Raw genomic sequence first — 13,160 nt, forward strand, 5'->3', positions numbered from 1 at the left:
TGGTAGGTAGTGGAGGAATGGCCCATTCCACCAACAAAGTCTTCATAATAAATACTTTACAGAGAAATCTGCCAATTGTCGATTTGGATTCCTGGGTGAATAGCAATAGCCAGCGTGCCTCTTAAAACAGCTGGAAGCCCCCTTCAGGGCTGATGAACACTGATGAGCAAAATCCCCTCGAAAATTCTCATGTGCGAGTCTCACTTAAATGAACGGGGAATGCCCATTCGATTTAATTGGGAGATTTCAGGGCTAAGTTCTTTGCACTGAGGCCAGAGAAAACTAACTGAAGGTAAAGGACCCCTGACAGTTAGGTCCAGTCGTGACCGATTCTGGGGTTGCGGCGCTCATCTCGCTTTATTGGCCGAGGGAGCTGGCGTACGGCTTCCAGGTCATGTGGGCAGCATGACTAAACCGCTTCTGGCGAAACCAGAGCAGCACACGGAAACGCTGTTTACCTTCCTGCCGGAGCAGTACCTATATATCTACTTGCACTTTGACGTGCTTTCGAACTGCTAGGTTAGCAGGAGCTGGGACCGAGCAACGGGAGCTCACTCCGTCGCAGGGATTCGAACCGCTGACATTCCGATTGGCAAGCCCTAGGCTCAGTGGTTTACACCACAGCACCACCCACGTTCCAGGTATAGGGCAGTATATAAATTCAATTAATAATAATAATAATAATAATAATAATAATAATAATAATAATAATAATAATAATAATAATCAATATCTTTTATTCGACTGATAGTCAGAAATAAAACACAATAATTATAAACTATAACGTCATAGGGGTACATAAATAAGGTAGGGCCACAGTACTAGACCTCTCACAGATAACCCACATCAAGGCATTCAATTATACGTTTCCGACACTTAAGTGCCAGGAAAAGAAATTTAGCCACTGACAAAGTTGTTTTCCCAGAAGACTTATTTAGCAGATATGCTGTCTGCTTATAATAATAATTCTATCCACTCATCTTGCTCCATTTATCACTTGAAAACAACGAGTACAGTGGTACCCCGGGTTACAGATGCTTCAGGTTACAGACGCTTCAGGTTACAGACTCCGCTAACCCAGAAATAGTACCTCGAGTTAAGAACTTTGCTTCAGGATGAGAACAGAAATCGCACAGCGGCGGCACGGCAGCAGCGGGAGGCCCCATTAGCTAAAGTGGTGCTTCAGGTTAAGAACAGTTTCAGGTTAAGAACGGACCACCAGAATGAATTAAGTTCTTAACCCAAGGTACCACTGTATGCTTGGTTTACATACTGAAAAGCTCTTCACAATGTAATAATAAACAAGTGGTATACACAAAAAGTGTAGTAGGAAGAGGAGCAAATGGTGATTTGGATGCAGAGCAGGAGCAGCACCAAGGCTGTGCACACACGTCCGTTTACTCTGCATCCAGAGCAACCCAGATTTATCCTGTTGTTTCTTATGAAATACTGCCTTTTGGTGCATTTAGTCCCAAAGCAGCTTCATTCTGAATGAGGAAAAGAATGACCTAGCTGACTTTTAAGCCAGTAACAGTAGTAGCCCCAACTTGGGCCCCAGACCGTGGGTGCCCGGCATGCGCAAGGGCACCGTGATGTGACATCATGACGTTGCGGGGAGCGCACCCTGCTCACCCTCCTTTGATTGGTGGCTCGGTAGGTGTATGGTTATATAGGCTTTTTAAAAGCACTCTACCATACTTTGTTGAAATGCTTAATAATTATTCTTGAAATAAATACCAGAACATCTGTCTGCTATACAGTACAGTGGTACCTCAGGTTACAGATGCTTCAGGTTATAGACGCTTCAGGTTACAGACTCCGCTAACCCAGAAATATTACCTCGGGTTAAGAACTTTGCTTCAGGATGAGAACAGAAATCGTGCTCTGGTGGCGTGGCATCAGCAGGAGGCCCCACTAGCCCCACAGAACAGACCTCCAGAACGAATTAAGTTCTTAACCAGAGGTACCACTGTACTACACTAATTGAAGGAACACCCAGTTTGGTGAATCGCAGCTTTTAATAAATGCTTGGAATCTCCACAACTTTGCACTTCAGTGCATATCCCTAATCTCACTTTAGTGCTAAAGGTAAATAATCAATTAAGGAAGTATTCCGTCTTTTGGTGACAGGAGGTCAGCAGCATTACAAGGCAAAATCCAGGTACAGTGGTACCTTAGTTTTTGAACATCTCCGTTGACGAACATTTCAGTTTTCGAATGCCATAGACCCAGCTTCCGCTGAGTGCAAGATCCTGAGGCCTGGCTATCGGCTATTGAGTTTTCGGTTTTTGAACGTTTCAGAACTCGAACAATCTTCCGGAATGGATTACGTTCGAAAACTGAGATACCACTGTATCCCGCAAACAGCTGTATGCACAAAGACATCTTTGCTGCAGATATCTGTGATGCATGCATCTCTTCCAACCCTACAATGCCATGATCTATGAGCAGGTTGCCAGGATGTACATTAGTTGGCATAGTTACCTGTTTAAGCAAATATGGGCATCTCTTTTATAGGAGACTAGGTTCTTTCAGAAGGGACGTGGGTGGTGCTGTGGGTTAAACCACAGAGCCTAGCACTTGCCGATCAGAAGGTCAGCAGTTCGAATCCCCATGATGCGGTGAGCTCCCATTGCTCGGTCCCTGCTCCTGCCAACCTAGCAGTTCGAAAGCACATCAAAGTGCAAGTAGATATATAGGTACCGCTCCGGCAGGAAGGTAAACAGTGTTTCCGTGTGCTGCTCTGGTTTCGCCAGAAGCGGTTTAGTCATGCTGGCCACATGACCTGGAAGCCGTACGCCAGCTCCCTCGGCCAATAAAGCGAGATGAGCGTGCGCTGCTCTGGTTTGCCAAAAGTGGCTTAGTCATGCTGTCCACATGACCTGGAAGCTGTCTGCGGACAAACACCGGCTCCCTCGACCAATAAAGCGAGATGAGCGCCGCAACCCCAGAGTCGGTCACGACTGGACTTAATGGTCAGGGGTCCCTTTACCTTTACCTAGGTTCTTTCAGACAGGTGCAAAACAGCCACTTTCCTGCTACATGCATTGGGTAACGTGAAGATCCCTCAAGCAGAAAAACAAAGGAATTGGCTTGATGGAGAGGAAGAAGGCGGCGGCGAGTGGGGATGTGGAACAGTGATTATGAGCAAGGGGAGGGCAATGACAGGAGGCTTATTTGAGGAGGCAGGAAGTGACTTGGCCTTGCTCTCCCCATCGCCTCCTCAGAGTGCCTTCCTTGCAACACTGGTTGCTGACCAGGACCTTACTCCCATTAACAATAATAATTTCTGCAAAACCTAACAGCTTGAACAGCCATCCCAAACTCTTTGCAGTATTAGAAATTAAATGAGGCATGTGGTTGGCTCCTCTAGAGAAGCCATTTATCTTTGGTGTGTGTCTGTGCAGTCTGACAATGGGTAAAGGCTATTATAAAGACAGAACTTCTTGAAGGAAGCTGTGTTTTTTTTAAGTATTCCCCCATCTGCCATCCCATGTTTTTCCCCATACATTTTCTGCCTGGATGAAGAGTATAGGATAAAGTAAAAAGAATTACGCTGAAAGTATTGCCAATATCATGCTACAGACATTTAGAGGTGCGGGTGGTGGACTGCAAAAAGTGAAAGCGAAATAAATTGAAATATTTGGTCCAGGGCAAGATAGTACTGTTTTTCCTGGTACTATCACCTGTAAACGAACCCCAGAAATCTATATTTTAGCCCCTACTGAGAGATACATCAGGATTTTTAAAGCTCTTTTATTTTCTCTGGAGTGTGTAAGATGTAGTGAGCTTTCCATTTATGTTTTTTTCCAATTTCTGAGTCTGAATGTGTTCTAATAAAAAGAGGGCAGTGGCCAACTAAAGCAACAGTTTTGTGAGCTCCAGCGAGTGGGAACAGCTTCCACACGTACAGATAGAAAGACTGGCTAGCTAATTTTTGCCCTTACAAACAAGGCCCTCTTACCGTAACTGAAGGCTTTCACCTTAGCAAAGTGCAAACAGTCATTGCCTCAACTAAAGAGAAAAATCCTCTGCGTGCTCTGGCAGAGACTATGGCTACAATCCTATGAATGCGTACATGAGAATACCCTCCGCTGAACACACTAGAATGTGCATCTGAGACAGCTGTAAGGCTTGAAACAAATATTCCATGGTTACTAGTTTAAGGCTGGATACACACAACATTTTAGTCTAGAATCAATGGAGACTGAGGATAGGATTCACGCTTGTGCTAACTAATTGTTATGTCAGTGCAAGCATTTCAGATTTCCAAACAGAACTGTCTCCCCTCTCCTCCCACTGTCTGCTGTTCTGGGGGTTCTCCTGAACCTCCCAACTGGGGGGTGTGGGAAAGTCTCATTGCACCAGCGAGACTCATGTGCTGGCTTTTGCTAGCACAACAATTTAATTGAATCTGGCCCAGAGTACTGCCTCCACCAGGTAGTCTGCAAAAAATTGAGACCAGAGTTTCTCAATCTTGCGTCTCCAGCTGTTTTTAGACTACAACTCCCATCACCCCTAGCGAGCAGGACCAGTCATCAGGGATGATGTAATTTGTAGTCCAAAAACAGCTGAGACCCAAGTTTGGGAAACCCTGATCTAGACCTTCCGCATGTTTGGTCTTGTTTGTTTTTTTTTTTTTTGCCTTAATAATAATAATAATAATAATAATAATAATAATAATAATAATATATTTATACCCCGCCCATCTGGCTGGGTTTCCCCAGCCACTCTGGGTGGCTTCCAACAGAATATTAAAATACAATAATCTATTAAACATTAAAAGCTTCCCTAAACAGGGCTGCCTTCAGATGTCTTCTAAAAGTCTGGTAGTTGTTTTTCTCTTTGACATCTGGTGGGAGGGCGTTCCATAGGGCGGGAATCGGGTCCATGCCCAAAACCAAAGTTCATTGCAGATTGATTCCGTATCACCCCTGCAGGGTGTCCCGGAATTGACCGTGTATCCACACCTGCCCAGTAGCCTTGTGGGTGGTCATACACCAATATATCAATCATCACTTCCTTCTTCATCTGCCTGGGGGCGTGTGCAAGGATTATCAGGCTTTGGTATCCTAATTCAGGGAAGGGTTTTCAAACATGTATCTGGTGGTGGAGAGTGGGCGGGGGGTGATTAGAGAAGAGAGTTTTCCATGGGCAGAGGCAGGCGGGTGGGTCGGAGAGACAGGGTTTGCATAGGCCTGGTCCATTGGACTCTCAGGGGAGAGAGAGTTTGTGTGGGGGCAGAGGCGAGTGGGTTGCAGGTGGAGGCCTGGATTCAGAGAGAGAGAAAGTAATGGATTGCTCTGAAGTCATTTCAGCACCAGGTAAAGTAATGTTTAGTCTCCCAATTCCCCTCTCTCCACCGACCAACCATTTTCCCAACCAAAGGTGGTAACCCTACTTTGACGGCTTCTGCTGTTTACTCTAGAGTTTTGTGTGATCATGATAAAGGAACAGGACAGCAGCTTTAGGGTGTACTCACACACAAAAATATCAAACGAAATCCCTGTGACTTCAGCATGAAGAAATGAAAGGCACAGTCTGCAATATGCCCCATTCCAAAGCTTGCATTTGCTCAAGACAAGCTTACAAGATATATTCAGTGCTTTGGAGCCCTCTACTGCTAGCCACGCCATACCTCTGTTATCAGTTCTATGTGATATCAGTTCTTTTTTAATACGCACGGAAATAAGAAACGTTGGCTCAGATGATCTAATATGGCAGCACCCCAAGAGGATGCCATTGCACATTTTTACAACGGGCATCCATTTTACATTGATATAAAGGAAATATGTGATTATATACAGTAGTAGTAGCACGAAACAAAAACCCAAGGACAGCGTGGGATTCGTATTTTGCATTTGCGTTGGAGAATTCAAGAATTTGGGGGAGTGTTTTCCCTTTGTAAAATGCCAATGACAAATATAAGTGTCTGAATTCCTGTGCACAGGTTTACTTCAAATCTAGCTAAATGGAAATGAAATGCAAGGGCTACAATTTTCAACCTAGTTTTTAAATGCAAAATGAGAATGCAAAATTGGCTTTGATTTTTTAAAAAGCGACTTGCAATGTCCTTCCCCCCCCCCCCATGAATTCTTTCTTTGTAGAACAGTTAACTTTTTAAGAATTATATACATTTTTCAGTTTGGATATACCAACCTCATAGAAGCGTACAGGTTGCTGTTTTCATCTCAGTCTCCCATTTCATGGGCTGTTAGGTTGGAGTGATGAGAGAGTCAGAGATGGGGAAGAAGGCTGCAACACCAGCTAACTGGGTTGTTTAATTGTTACCTGCCATTTTGCCTGAATTTCCCCGATAGGCCCTGTCTTCACTTGTAAAATATTAACAGGCTCCTTGTGCCTGGGATCAAGTGACTGTCCTGTTCCCTTCACCTGCGAAATTTTAAAACCTATTTGAAAAGAGCCATTGTTTACCAGGAATGCCAGGCCTATCTTGCGGGGTGGCGGGGGGTGAGAATGTGAAGAGAAAGTCTTCATTTTTAGCTGGAATTTAGAGTCTGTGTGAGACGCTCTTCTTTGGTAAAAGCGACCGTATTCAGGAGCTAAATATTTCTGCCTCACCCTGCTCAGATCCTTCCCCCCCCCCTTTTTTTTTTTTTGCTTCCCCTGCCGAGTGGGTGGGAAGCAGAAGGAAAGTCTTTACCGCGAAAACCACCGGGCTTGACTACGGTTCAAGCTTTCAGACACAAGTTCCTCTGTTCCTGCTCCTGTCATGCGCATTTATGGCACTTACGGGCATTCAGGTGAACGAGCGAGTATGTTTAACAAGCGTTTAGAAATGGCCTTATTCTTTCATAGGCGGAATACAAGGCAAAGACATAATATGTGTATTGAAAGACTGGCAGGAGATGCCTTTTCCAAGCCAAAATTAAAATAATAATAATAATTCTGAGGTTTAAAAAATCAGAATGACGAAACCCACTTGATAGGGTTTTTATGTAGTTGGTGGTTGTTGCTTTTTTTGTAAAAAAAGAAAACTCACTCTGACATACAGCACGCACAATCATACCTTTCTTTTATGAATCCATTGAGACCAGCTAGTGGTGGTATTTTTTAATATCTGAAATTTCTTTTGCTTCAGTATCACTGACATTTGGGGCAAAATTCTTTGGGGTTTTGCCAGCTTTTGTCAAAGGCATCTTTAACTGCTATATTCCTGTGCTGCGGTAACGCTTGCCCATCAGGCACTGCAAGAACATGAAAAACAAAAAGGGTTGTGGACGATGTTCATGAATTTGCAAGCGGCTGATTTTTTTGGGGGGGGGGGACAGAAGGCAAGGAAGAAGAGAATAATAGTAATAATTTTATTATTTGTACCCTGCCCATCTGACTCGGTTACCCCAGCCACTCTGTTTTGGGTTGCCATCCTGCTTTGACAAATGATTTTTTAAAAAAATGATCTGAACATGAAGTGATGATGAAAGGCTCAGTACCCACCTGATGATTCGGAAACATCAAGTTTTTGCAAAAAAAAGGCATCTTTTGACCTCTGTTTCTGGTTCAGGAACATCGCCTAATCTTCTAAACCGTTAACGAATTAGTGGCATGAAATATTCAGGCTGTGATAAACGGCCGGCGATTATTTTCAGAGAGGGTTTACCAAAATGTAATAAAACTTTATAAATAATAGATCGAGAACAATGCATCAGTATAAGGCATGGCATTCCTCTCCTCGTCCTTTAATGACAAGTTCCCCGTGTGATTTAGTGAAAAGAAACTAAAACGATTTATCCATAAGCCTTTCTGCTACACAAAAGGTAGCTTGTTCTTTGGGAGTTCTGGCTTCGAATCAATTGTGACTGTTGAAATATAGGAAGGAATTTTGGCAGTCTTCACCAGTTCTGCAACATAGGGTGGGGGTGGGAACCTGAGGCCAAATTTGGCCCCCTGGGGCTCTCTATCTGGCCCTCAAAGCTCTCCTTGGACCAGAACCCCTCCTTAGGCCAGACCACTAACTGGTCCTGCTCCCCCCCCCTCCTCAAGCGCTTAAATACAGCAATTCCCCTTGTTTGCCTGGATGGGGAATGAAAAGGTGTATAGAGAGAATTAGAAACCTTTGTGCATGTGGAACAGCAGGAAGATAAGTTGGAATATTGATTTATATAACTAATAATTTCTGTGGGCTGACAAAGCAAAGAGTAACTCTACTTGACATTTGGGAACATGTTGTAGTTAAATAAAAATCTAGCAGGAATTGAAATACATGCAGCTGATGGGAAACGAACAGGGGGGGGGAGGAAAAAAATTAATGAGAAAATGATAAAATGTTTTAGGTCTTGAAATGGAATTAGGAAATGTATGTTACAATGAGCAGGGAGTATGGGGGTGAAGAGAATCGTCATGGTAGCAGGGTGGGAAGTCAACTTTTAAAATTGTATTAAATTTGAATTAATTTGATGTTAATTTGTTACAAATTTTGGAAAGCAATAAATATTGACTGGCAAAAAAAGAGACTTCGAATCCTGTGACTTTCACCTGGATGAAATGTAACCCACTGTACACACATAAAGATTGTATATAAGGTAATGTGGCTCTCAGGGAGACAAAGGCCAAGAATCCTTTTATGCAAGTAAGGAATTCATAAGTATTGTCTACTCACCATATTTCAGGCACCATAATCAACTCACTGCCATACAAAAAAGTGCTAGCAGTAAAACCAGTCTGAAGAGGAAGAACTTTAATTTTAACACCTCCTGCCACAAGCAAAACATGCAAACAGCATGATCAATCAGAGCCAATTTCAACCCACTTGACACCCTGGCTACTATATGAAGTTTGGGTTGAGAGAGAGAGAGACTGGGAAAGGCTCGATAACAGAATCCACATTGGGAAGCTTGCTACTTTGAACTTTCCCATCACCTTACCAATGTTTCCCCACAGGCAGTCTAAAAGACAACTCGGCAATGTCTGAATGGAACGGCACACAATAGGCCCTTCACAAGTAGGCCTTTAATTGATTACGGCTGTGTTTATAGAAGCAGAAGAGAATTTACACAAAATGACAGACTGCCTTCAGTTTTAAAAGTTCGCTAAAGTTGATTGTAGGGAGGTCTTTTTCCATGCACCCTCCAAACGTAGAAAAGACGAGTTCTTTCTTTTGTCTTTGAACCATGGCCACTACTGTTCCTCCCTCTTCTTCTGTCCTCCTCACAGCTCTCTTTTCTACGTTGTCTGCGAAAACATTGCCAAGGGAAGAAGCATCACATTGATTGTGGGTGGAATTAAAGAATGGCAGCACCAAACATAAAATTTTTTTGGTGTTTCTTTCAGCCAGCCTCTTGGTGGATTCCCAAAAGCTTGCTGCTCACCAGCATTGTAAGAAATGATGTGAAGACAGGGGCAGGACTGGCAATTGCCCTTCTCAGAGACTGCTATGAGTGCCACCTTACAAGAGAACCAAAATTATAAGACTCTATATCTGCTCCCTCTACTCCTCTCATATCTGCTCTGGGGTCTCCCCCAAACCCTCTGGACCAGATTTGGGGATAGTGTCGGGGGGACACAGCAGAAGGCGAGGAAGGGGAAGTTCTGTTGTGCCCATGTAAGTTGTTCCACTTTGCACAAGGACTTTGTGCATACAAATATTTACTGATGTGTTGCTGATGTTTTTAATTACATTTTATGGATATTTATGGAGTAGTTTTTTTATATTTTGTATATTGTAAGCCACTTACACTTTATGAAAGTGTGGATTATAAACAAATAGACCTACTGCTTTTTCCTCTCTTCACCATATGTGGTCTATGCTTTCTTGAGTGTATACTATTCCACCTGACAAATATCCAGTTGGTTAGTCAAGGAACACCACTGCTGATCATTTGAGGCGCTGCTTGCTGAAACGCAACATTAACTTTCAGTGGCGCTATAAGAGAACCTTTAGTCACTCCTATATGGTCCCCTTAAGCGACTGGCAAGTTTGGGCATTTAGTGCAACAGCGGCGCCATTATTTTCCACTTTGCAAGGAGCACCAAAAACTGCCACTACTCTGACAGAAACGATTAACTTGATAGAAGAGCTTGATAGCTTATACACTTCTGAAAAGAGCCAACAGCACAAATGGCGAGCTATTTATGTTGAAACTCCCTGCTCTAAAAATGGGATGGAGCATGTAATGCCCAACTGGAGTAAATGAGGGAATTGCACCAGATATATAGTAGTAAGATTACTGTCAGTGATAGCAATCCACACTGGACCGAGACATTGGTTGAGCACCTATCTTTTCGCAGAAGATAAAATTGGAGATGCTATAGCATCAGGGCTATTGGGTATTTGTACACCAGCCATCCCCTGTCTAGTGCCCCACAGATGTTTTGAACTCTCAGCAGCCCCAGCCAGGGATGATAGGAGTTGTATTCCCCCCAAAATCTGGAGGGCCATAGATTCACCATCTCTATGATGCAGGAACAAATGAAGGTGGTGAATGCTGAACAGTGGCATGGTGTGGGGAAGGGGGCACAGGGGTGGTTGCCCTGGGTACGAAATTGTTAGGTGTGCAGAATTTCAACACCTGGTGCTGTGCATTTCTGTTGCTGGGCTTCTCCATGCGAACCAGGAAGTGACCTCTCCAGAAACAGAACGACTCTTCTTTTCTTATCTCTCTGTGCACTCCGTCCCGGGCACTGGCAACGCACGCTACGCCCCGATGCTGAGATATAGAATTGATGGTGGAAATAGGCTTTCATGCACCACCTTATCTGCTGCTAATTATTAATGTGGTGCTTGGTTATGTGGATGCCAACCTGATGGACATTTAATACATACGGGATATGCTACCTGTTACATCTCATGCCAGGAAATGGCTGTAGAAATTAGGCCTGGGGTTGCATTTAAAAACGTTAAGTTTTAAATTCTCAGTATTTGATGTTTGACTGTGTTTGTTGTTTTAATTTGCTGGAAGCTGCCCAGAGTGGCTGGGACAACCCAGTCAGATGGGTGGCATATTATTCTTATTCTTATTTGTTGTTGTTTAGTCATTTAGTCGTGTCCAACTCTTTGTGACCCCATGGATCAGAGCACGCCAGACACTCCTGTCTTCCACTGCCTCCCGCAGTTTGGTCAAACTCATGTTGGTAGCTTCGAAAACAGTGTCCAACCATTATTCTTATTAGTCATACTTATATCCAACGTGCCCAAGACTGAATGAAAAGCCAACTAATTCTTCGCAAAATGGAGAACGTAGCCTATTTTACAAAGGAGTGGCTGGTGTGGGACAGAGCAAAGAGCTGCCCTCGGATACTGGCTTTTCTGCAGTTTATCTGGACAGGACTGGCAGCCACAAAGACATCAAAAAGCAGAGAGAATTTGTGAGGGGAAACTTGCATCTTCTGTGCCCTGTGTTAGGTAGGTGTAAAATATGTTTTTCATTTGCCTGTGAAGAGTGACCTCTGCTGGGAATGTGAAACAAATGACAGAGATATTTCACACACACACACACACACACACAAAATGTCAAGGTAACATTATTCCTCCACGGGAATTATTTGTGAGATGTAGCGATATAAAGGCTAATATAATTTTGAGACAATATTTTGTTGGCAAATGCAAGTGAAAACTTGAAACCTTCTAAGTTAAGGTCCACTTCTGTTTCCTGGCTGCTTTCCGACTCTACACGAAAGCAATTACAATCCAGACAAGGCACCTAGCTGTTACTTTCAACTAAAATTTGTGCATTTCGAGAAGGCTATGCTCAGAATTAAATTAAGGATCGCCTTTCTACCAAGCTATGGGATTGTCCAATATTGGGGTAATTTGTTTGGAGTCAAACCAGGAATTTAAAGTGATATTGCCTATGCCTTGCATACAAGCAACTGGATATAAAAAGAGAAGGCTTTTTCTCAATGCACTTTCTTGAGAGAAAGCCCAATTGAAAGCAGTGATGCTTACTATTGAGTAAATAAGCATAGGAGCCTGCAGTTAATCAGGTATTTTTTTAGAATAAAATATTTTGACAAGAAAGGAAACAAAGACTGTTGTTCTTGTTGATACGCATTTTGCCTGTTTAAAGCACAAGGAACATTTTAGCATTAATTAATTTATGTTCTTTTTTGATGCATTGCCTCTGCATGGTGATTGTGACTACTCAGAACAGCCAGTTGATGTTGTCAATGTTGTTCAGGAATATGGTCTTTGAAGAGTGCTGAGTTTAAAGATAAATTCACCAAAATCCAATGTTTATTTTGTGATTACAGTGGTACCTTGGGTTAAGAACTTAATTCGTTCTGGAGGTCCGTTCTTAACCTGAAACTGTTCTTAACCTGAAGCACCACTTTAGCTAGTGGGGCCTCCTGCTGATGCCACGCCACCAGAGCACAATTTCTGTTCTCATCCTGAAGCAAAGTTCTTAACCCGAGGTACTATTTCTGGGTTAGCAGAGTCTGTAACCTGAAGCGTATGTAACCCGAGGTACCACTGTACATGGGAAAGTCTTCATGGCTCGGAGGAGGGATTTGAGATGGTGGCCTCTCAGGAACCAATCCATATGTTATTTTCTAAATTGCTACAGGACCTTCAGGATGGTAATACAATTTCTCTTTTGGAAATTCTTTAATAGACTTTTCCTATTTTCCATAAAGGGGCTTTTTCCCCAGCCGTAACTCACCAGAACTCAGTTCTAGCACCTCTCAGGTGGGCACCATTGCCATTATAAGAGAACAAGGGAGGTATTCATGGTGAGTTCCGGTACCTCTTTTTCTAGAAAAATAGCACTGGACTCAACTATCAGATTACTTTTGACTAAAGCATCTTCTCCTGGTCGCCTAGAGATTTGTACTCATCATAGGTGACTAGGCAAGTTACAAGCCTGTTTGAATTTCTTTTTTAAAAAAATCATCTTTTTAACTGAAAATTTATTTCCTCTGAATGTAAAACAAATTTTAATGGCGGTTCTGTAATCATTCCTAGCCAACGGCATCCGAGAGGATGCGTAGGGGGACGGCGAAGGGAAGGGTACTGAAAGAGATTGTTCAATGAGTCCTGAGTGAGCTATTTGGCATGAGCCACGGTTCAGCTGCGTCTTTTCCGAAGCTTTTATTACAGTCTCCAGAGCTCTGTGGTTTCTTTCCTGTGACTTCCCGGGTTTCATACCGCCCGTTCAAATGGTTCTGCACAGTCTAAATGTTACAAAGCAACACTGTACAAC

The sequence above is a fragment of the Podarcis bocagei genome (genome assembly GCF_964188305.1).
Source record: "Podarcis bocagei genome assembly, chromosome: 5".
Classification (NCBI taxonomy): Eukaryota; Metazoa; Chordata; class Lepidosauria; order Squamata; family Lacertidae; genus Podarcis; species Podarcis bocagei.